We start from the raw sequence: 6330 nt of genomic DNA, 5'->3' as shown, positions 1-6330 counted from the left end.
AAAGCTGAAAGGTGTTATGAACAGTATGTGCAATTGTCTCAGACACATTACTGACAGTATAACTATTGAAATGTGCCAATCTCAAGATGAGGTGGCATCAGGAATAGTGTGTATTTTTGAAAATTAAATTCGGAAATACAGGGAAACCTGTATTTCGTCCAAACTGATATCCTGGATAAGAAGTAGTCATTGCATGTCTACTTGTTATCGCTGACATACAATTCCTGATAAAGGGCTCATGCCTGAAACGTTGATTCACCTCCTCCTGGGATGCTGTCTAACCTGCTATACTTTTCCAGCACCACAGTCTTGACTCTGATCTCCAGCATCTGCAGACTTTACTTTCTCCCATTGTATATCAAATTGTCAATGCACTTGTGACTAATCCAGACGTGATTGCTTGCATTTTCTTTAACACCGACTGAGCAGGAATTTCAAAGAAACAAGTGTATTTATTTTGATTGGATAGAACGAAGTAGAGGATGGGTACAAACCTTTTTTCACTTCTTCCTGATCGTCAAGATGATTCCTCAGAAAGTGGGTGTCATATTACAAGATCCTAAACTCTTGATCTCGACTCATTGTTTCATTAAGAGGAAATTGCAGACATAAGATGTACCCGTCACTGGGCATTATGATAATTTTCCGCCGTTATGAAGGTTTGCAAACCAAGTTTTCTGTTATTTAGCTTGACTTTCTCCCTTGCTTTTCGTCCCACATCCTTTTCGACTTTTCGACATTGACCTCGATGTTCCAATTTACTGCTTTTCTTTATTTCTGACGCCGACTCGCAGACTATTCGACAGACTTCCGCAGCTGTCTCCAGGAATCCTCCGCAGAGAGTAGAACTGCAGTGCTGGGCACCAGCGATCTTTACATTTACTGGTACAGGCAACAAGTGAGGAAGGAGATGCAGCTGATGTTTCACCCCCTTACTGCACAGTCTGCAATTCACAACCAGCCGGTGGTCGGTTTTACTGCCGACAGATCATGTGACTCTGAGTTCTACCTGCAGACTTCCAGCTTGGATTGAATCACTTAAGTCTGTGCAACTGCGCCTAGATAGTTCAGAGCGATTAAGACAGAGGGGGCACTTCAACAAAAAACCCCAAACGTGGCAGGAAACAGCTGCCTTCGCCCAAACTGTGCTTTTCCTTGACCTACTGTATTTGCTTGAAAGTCGAGAGAAATATTTAGTGAAAGCTAGATTGAGGAATACTGGGAAGCGTGAAAAGGCAACTACACAGGGAGGTTCCCAGAACTCAGAAATTACAACAAAGACTCAACGTAATCCTTCCAATTCTATTGAAACCACAACATTCAGAACTTATCTAATAAAGTTCTTTATACTTATGAAAGGATTCATGTCAGAAAATGTTTCTGATCTGGAAGGCCAGGATAGAATGATTATGAGTCACAGATAATCCCAAAGGGAAATTCAGGAGAAACATGGCGAGTATAATGTTAAGCAAAATTCTACAGGATGTGCAGGATCAGGGTGACCTGCGGGTATATGTGTGTAAATGATTGAAGATGATGGAGAAATCCGTTATTAAAACATACAATATTCTAACCTTCATAAGTAGGGAGGTAAAGTGTAAGAGCAGGGAGACTTTTATGGGTTTATTTAAGGCAATGGTTAGAGCTCAGCTGCAGCACTGCGAACAGGTCTGGGCTTGAAGCAGTGAATGCAATCGAGAGAGTGCAGAAAAGGTTTATAAGAATGGTTCCGGGGATGTAACATTTCATTCTGAGGATAGATCGAAAATATTAAAATTGGTCTCCTTGGTGAGGAGAAGGCAAACGAGGATTTGACAGAAGATTTGAAAGCGGACAGATGTTCATAGAGTAGATATGGAGAAAGAAATTCTACTTCAAAAAAGATCGAGAAACAGGGGGTACGGTTTAGAGCTGTTTAGCAAAAGAAACAAACCGGAGCCGAAGGAAATACGTTTCAACATATTGAGTAATTGGAATATAGAAGGCAGTACTCGGAACTGTTGTGGAGACAAGTTTTACTGAGGTACACAAGAGGGAGTTGGGCATGTATTTAAAGAAAAATAATGCGCAGGATACCAAGAAACAGCAGAAGACTTGTAACCAAGTTCGAATGCTCGAAAAGCCGTGCACATTTGATGAGCTGAATGTTTTCCTTTTACACTGTAATGACCCTGTAATTAGAACGTGCGTTGGAGAAGACGGAACGGTGCATTGAATATGTTGGCGTGGGGTTCAGGAAGAGGTATCAGCAAAATTTAACAAGGAGCTTACACAGTCGTACATTGATGGGGTCCAACATGATTTCCACGGGTTGAGCTCGTTCATAGACCATGTCCATTTTGCACAGTTGGCGAATTAGGGTCAACATAAAACACGTTAGAACAATAAATGTGGAAAGAAACAAAACAAAGAGATTGCGTTCTCTTTTAGCAATTGTACAGCCGAGGGTGTCCTTCGAGCATGTTGCACAGCAAGAACACAGAAATCATAAACCTCATAGAGTCACCTATCTAATGAGGTTACAGCTAACTATTAACTTAAATTCATTAATCCAACTCCCACCCTAAATATTATTCATCATGTGGAGATGCCGGAATTGGACCTTCGTGGACAAGGTCAAAAATGAAATGATACCGGGTTATAGTCCAAAAGACTGACAGACCCGTTTCCACATTGGACGTATTCAGCGCCTTCTGAATATTTAGTAATCATGACAAATTCAGTTGTTTCTTCTGTCTGTGTCATACTTATTATATCACAACGACGTACAAGCAAAAATCACCAGCATTATGGTTGAAACATTCAACTGAATCACAACCTCGTGAGTATTTTGCGCGTGCAAACTTCCACTCTATATGATCTTTGCTTTTATTCATCTGCATGGTATCTAGCTATAATTAGTCTCCAAAATGCTGCTGTTTGGGTCCTAGTCCTGTTCACGTCTTAAAAACAAATATTTCGTTGCATCTCAAGAAGCCTCTGGCCACCATACTGACAGTTGCACACTTGAATGGCACTTTGTAATGACTAAATGATCCAGATGAATTATCTGAAGAATTTCAGGTATTGTTGTTCCAAATATTACAAATTACCCTTCGGAGATTGGAAAGTCATTGAATGAGAGTGTGGTGTTGACATTGCTCCAAGTACTGGCAGAATATTGATTATTTGCCTGAACAGCTCCATCAACTATTTAAGACACATTTTACATATTTAACAAGTTACGTTCCACATCATATTTTGCGGTCCCTGAAATATCTAGTTTTCTTTCTGTAAGTGGCAAATCCTTTTTGACTTCTGAAATTTAGACTTCTTCCTCCTAAGTGAGGGCGAAAACTGATTTCACTCTGCAAATTACTGTTGTCCTGAATAGAATCTAGTACTTCACCTGCACAGATTCAATGGCTAAGCTATAATTCATCAGCCTTAATCCGATCTCTTGAATTCTGGGGTGGCGTCTTAACTGTCACTATTTTGTCTTCAGCAGAGTGACCAATGGTTTATAGCTGGCTTTAATCTTAAACTGCAGCCTTATTACATAGTCCGAGTTTTTAATTACTTGCCCATGCTAAAATCTCCACTTCAATCTTTGCATATTGTTGGTCCATCTCAAAGAATGATCCAGAAAGCTTCTGTTTTTCATCTTCCTATACCTGTAACAGTACTGCCCCTAACCTTGCTGAAGATGCATTGGTTGCTATGATGGATCAAGCTGTGGATTAGGATTTGCAAGGATTTCTGATCATGAATTGCTCGATTTAATCACTCTGTTCACTGTTAACCCTGGTGTGCTCCCTGTCACAAAGATGCATTTACTAATGCTACATTTGGCAACAACACTTCCACCTGGTTTATATTCAAGGGAATCTTTGAATTTTAGTAATTTGATGGGGATAGAAAATATTTATTTTCGTGGCGTTCAGGGTTTGGCTGGTATACCTGGAGCTTAAAGTCCATGCAAAACCGTACTTCTTATTCAACACTGGAATTGCATTGTGAAGCACTCCTCTGACTGCGTTAACCCTTCAGTCATGTTCTTCCAAGGTGGTGCCATGTCATACATGGGGCACATTACGGTATTAATGCATTCCTGGCTTTTTATCGGCATGCTTTCAAGAGCATACACTATTTTAAAAACGTGTGACCTCTTCAATTGATATCACCTTAAATGGGGAGACAAAGATAATCAGATTTCTGAAATGTTTGTATAGGGGTTAAGCTGAAAACAACTGCTGTATCCATTTTGGTGAATAGCGTTATCTTGGTAGACTTTCACCCCCTGAAATCTGGTAATTTAAAATATGTGTTTAATTAATTAGGTAAAGCAGTGGACTATCAGATTTTGGAAAATTTCATTGTATTAGGTTCAGATTATTATAGTCCCATTAGATTTGGGAACTGTAACCATTACTTTATGCCATCCCCTTGAAACTGTAACCAGTGAGATTGTACCTTGTCTGAGCAGATGATATTTTTTAAAGAGTGCACAGAAGTGGATGCGATCTTTGAAGTGGGAAAGTGAATTGGTTTTACATTCTCTCTGAGGTAATGTGATATTCTAGCTTCAAATTTTCAAAACCTATCAAACATCTTTGGAATTCTCTTCCATAATCAAGCCCTTGAATCTGCACCTGTTGTATGCAGCCGTTCTGGTCAGCTAACGTCATCTTTTAGCATGAATTCATTCATTATAAGGGAACATTTCTGATTTTGGATGTGAAACGGAGTCTGTCGTTCCTTTTGAATATGAACGTCGATCATGTATGACTCATTAGTTTGAAATAATTTCCTCCATGTACCCGTATTTTAATTGAGGAACGTTGCAATGCCTTTTTTTATAAGCACGTAAACTTGCCTGGTAACACTGAGACACTGTTTACTGACCAGTTTACGTTCAGTGGTATGCCCATTCAATAACGCACTTTAGAATTTATTTCTAGAATTGTTGATTTCTCCCATTTACGCGTCCGTGGCGTGTCTACTTCATAGACCTCCTTTGATTTCACAGACTTTTTTCATAACTTCAACATATGAAACATCTAGAAAGTAAAGTGGTCAATCTTCTCTCTGATTTAGGTTGGAAATATGGATTTTTGACGATCCTGTGACGATGCTGTTTCTTTAAAAATATTATTCTGTCCTGGTTTTTTTTAAGAGAGGTTTCAAAAGCTGGGGATGAAGAGACAGGAGTGTTAGAAAGCTAAAACAGTTTAGCAATGGAAAAGGAGTGGCCAGTTCTCTCAGTTCAGAATATTTTGTTTTATTTTAATTGTAGCAATCACAAGATGTTTTAAGCACCAGAAGGGTTGCAAGCTTCAGTAAATGATTTCTGACTGACTTTCTCTAAAATCTCTGGATGTCGTTCCTTCCTGCCTGTAAGAATCTGTGTTTGAATTTACCTTTTTGCCAAGGGATGCATTTATGGCATGTTGCTATATTGGAACAGTTAATATGTTGCTGTTTTGAGTTGGATATTGTGAAGTTATGCTAAATTCTGCTTTCTTTTGCTTGTGTTTCAAGTGTAGTGTTTAGTTAATTTCTGCTTTGCTTAAAGTCGCCTAATTTGACCAGTTGTATAATACCTGGACTATCCACTTCACATCTGCCTTTAAAATTAGAAAATGTTGGCGTCTAGATTACCTTCTTAAAATATTTTGAGAGGGTCTGGCCAAGTCTATAACACAACACATCAGAACCCTCTAGTCACTGACTGGTTCATGGAATGTTTTCGGAACTGGAGTCTCTAAAGAAGGAATTTTCCTAATATTCCTGTTTAATATGACATATAATTTCACTATTGCTAGAGCAGTAACTGTCTTTCCAAACCCAGGTGGAAAATGGAACACAAAGATTAAATAAATACCCAGTGAGGAATACCCTTCACTTGGGATGGGAAATGGAATGTTTTCTTCAACGTGCTTTAGTGAGAACAATCAAGGTATGTGTCAACAATCTGTTTATCCTCTAGAAGCGTTGTCAAAGGTTGCAACTTATACTTTGCATTGTGAACAAATCACAGGAATAAAGCAGCCCATTTGCTCCAATTTATCCAAGCCGACCAGATATCGTAAATTAATCTAGTTTCATTTGCCAGTGCTTGGCCCATATTCTTGTAAGAAAAGCGCAGCAGGTCAGGCAGCATCCAGGGAACAGGAGAATCGACGTTTCGGGCATAAGCCCTTCTTCAGGAATGAGGAAAGTTTGTCCAGCAGGCTAAGATAAAAGGTAGGGAGGAGGGACTTGGGGGAGGGGCGTCGGAAATGTGATAGGTGGAAAGAGGTCAAGGTGAGGGTGATAGGTCAGACGGGGGTGGGGGCGGAGAGGTCGGGA

The sequence above is a fragment of the Chiloscyllium plagiosum genome, chromosome 41 (assembly GCF_004010195.1).
Source record: "Chiloscyllium plagiosum isolate BGI_BamShark_2017 chromosome 41, ASM401019v2, whole genome shotgun sequence".
Classification (NCBI taxonomy): domain Eukaryota; kingdom Metazoa; phylum Chordata; class Chondrichthyes; order Orectolobiformes; family Hemiscylliidae; genus Chiloscyllium; species Chiloscyllium plagiosum.
This window is presented reverse-complemented; position numbering follows the sequence as displayed.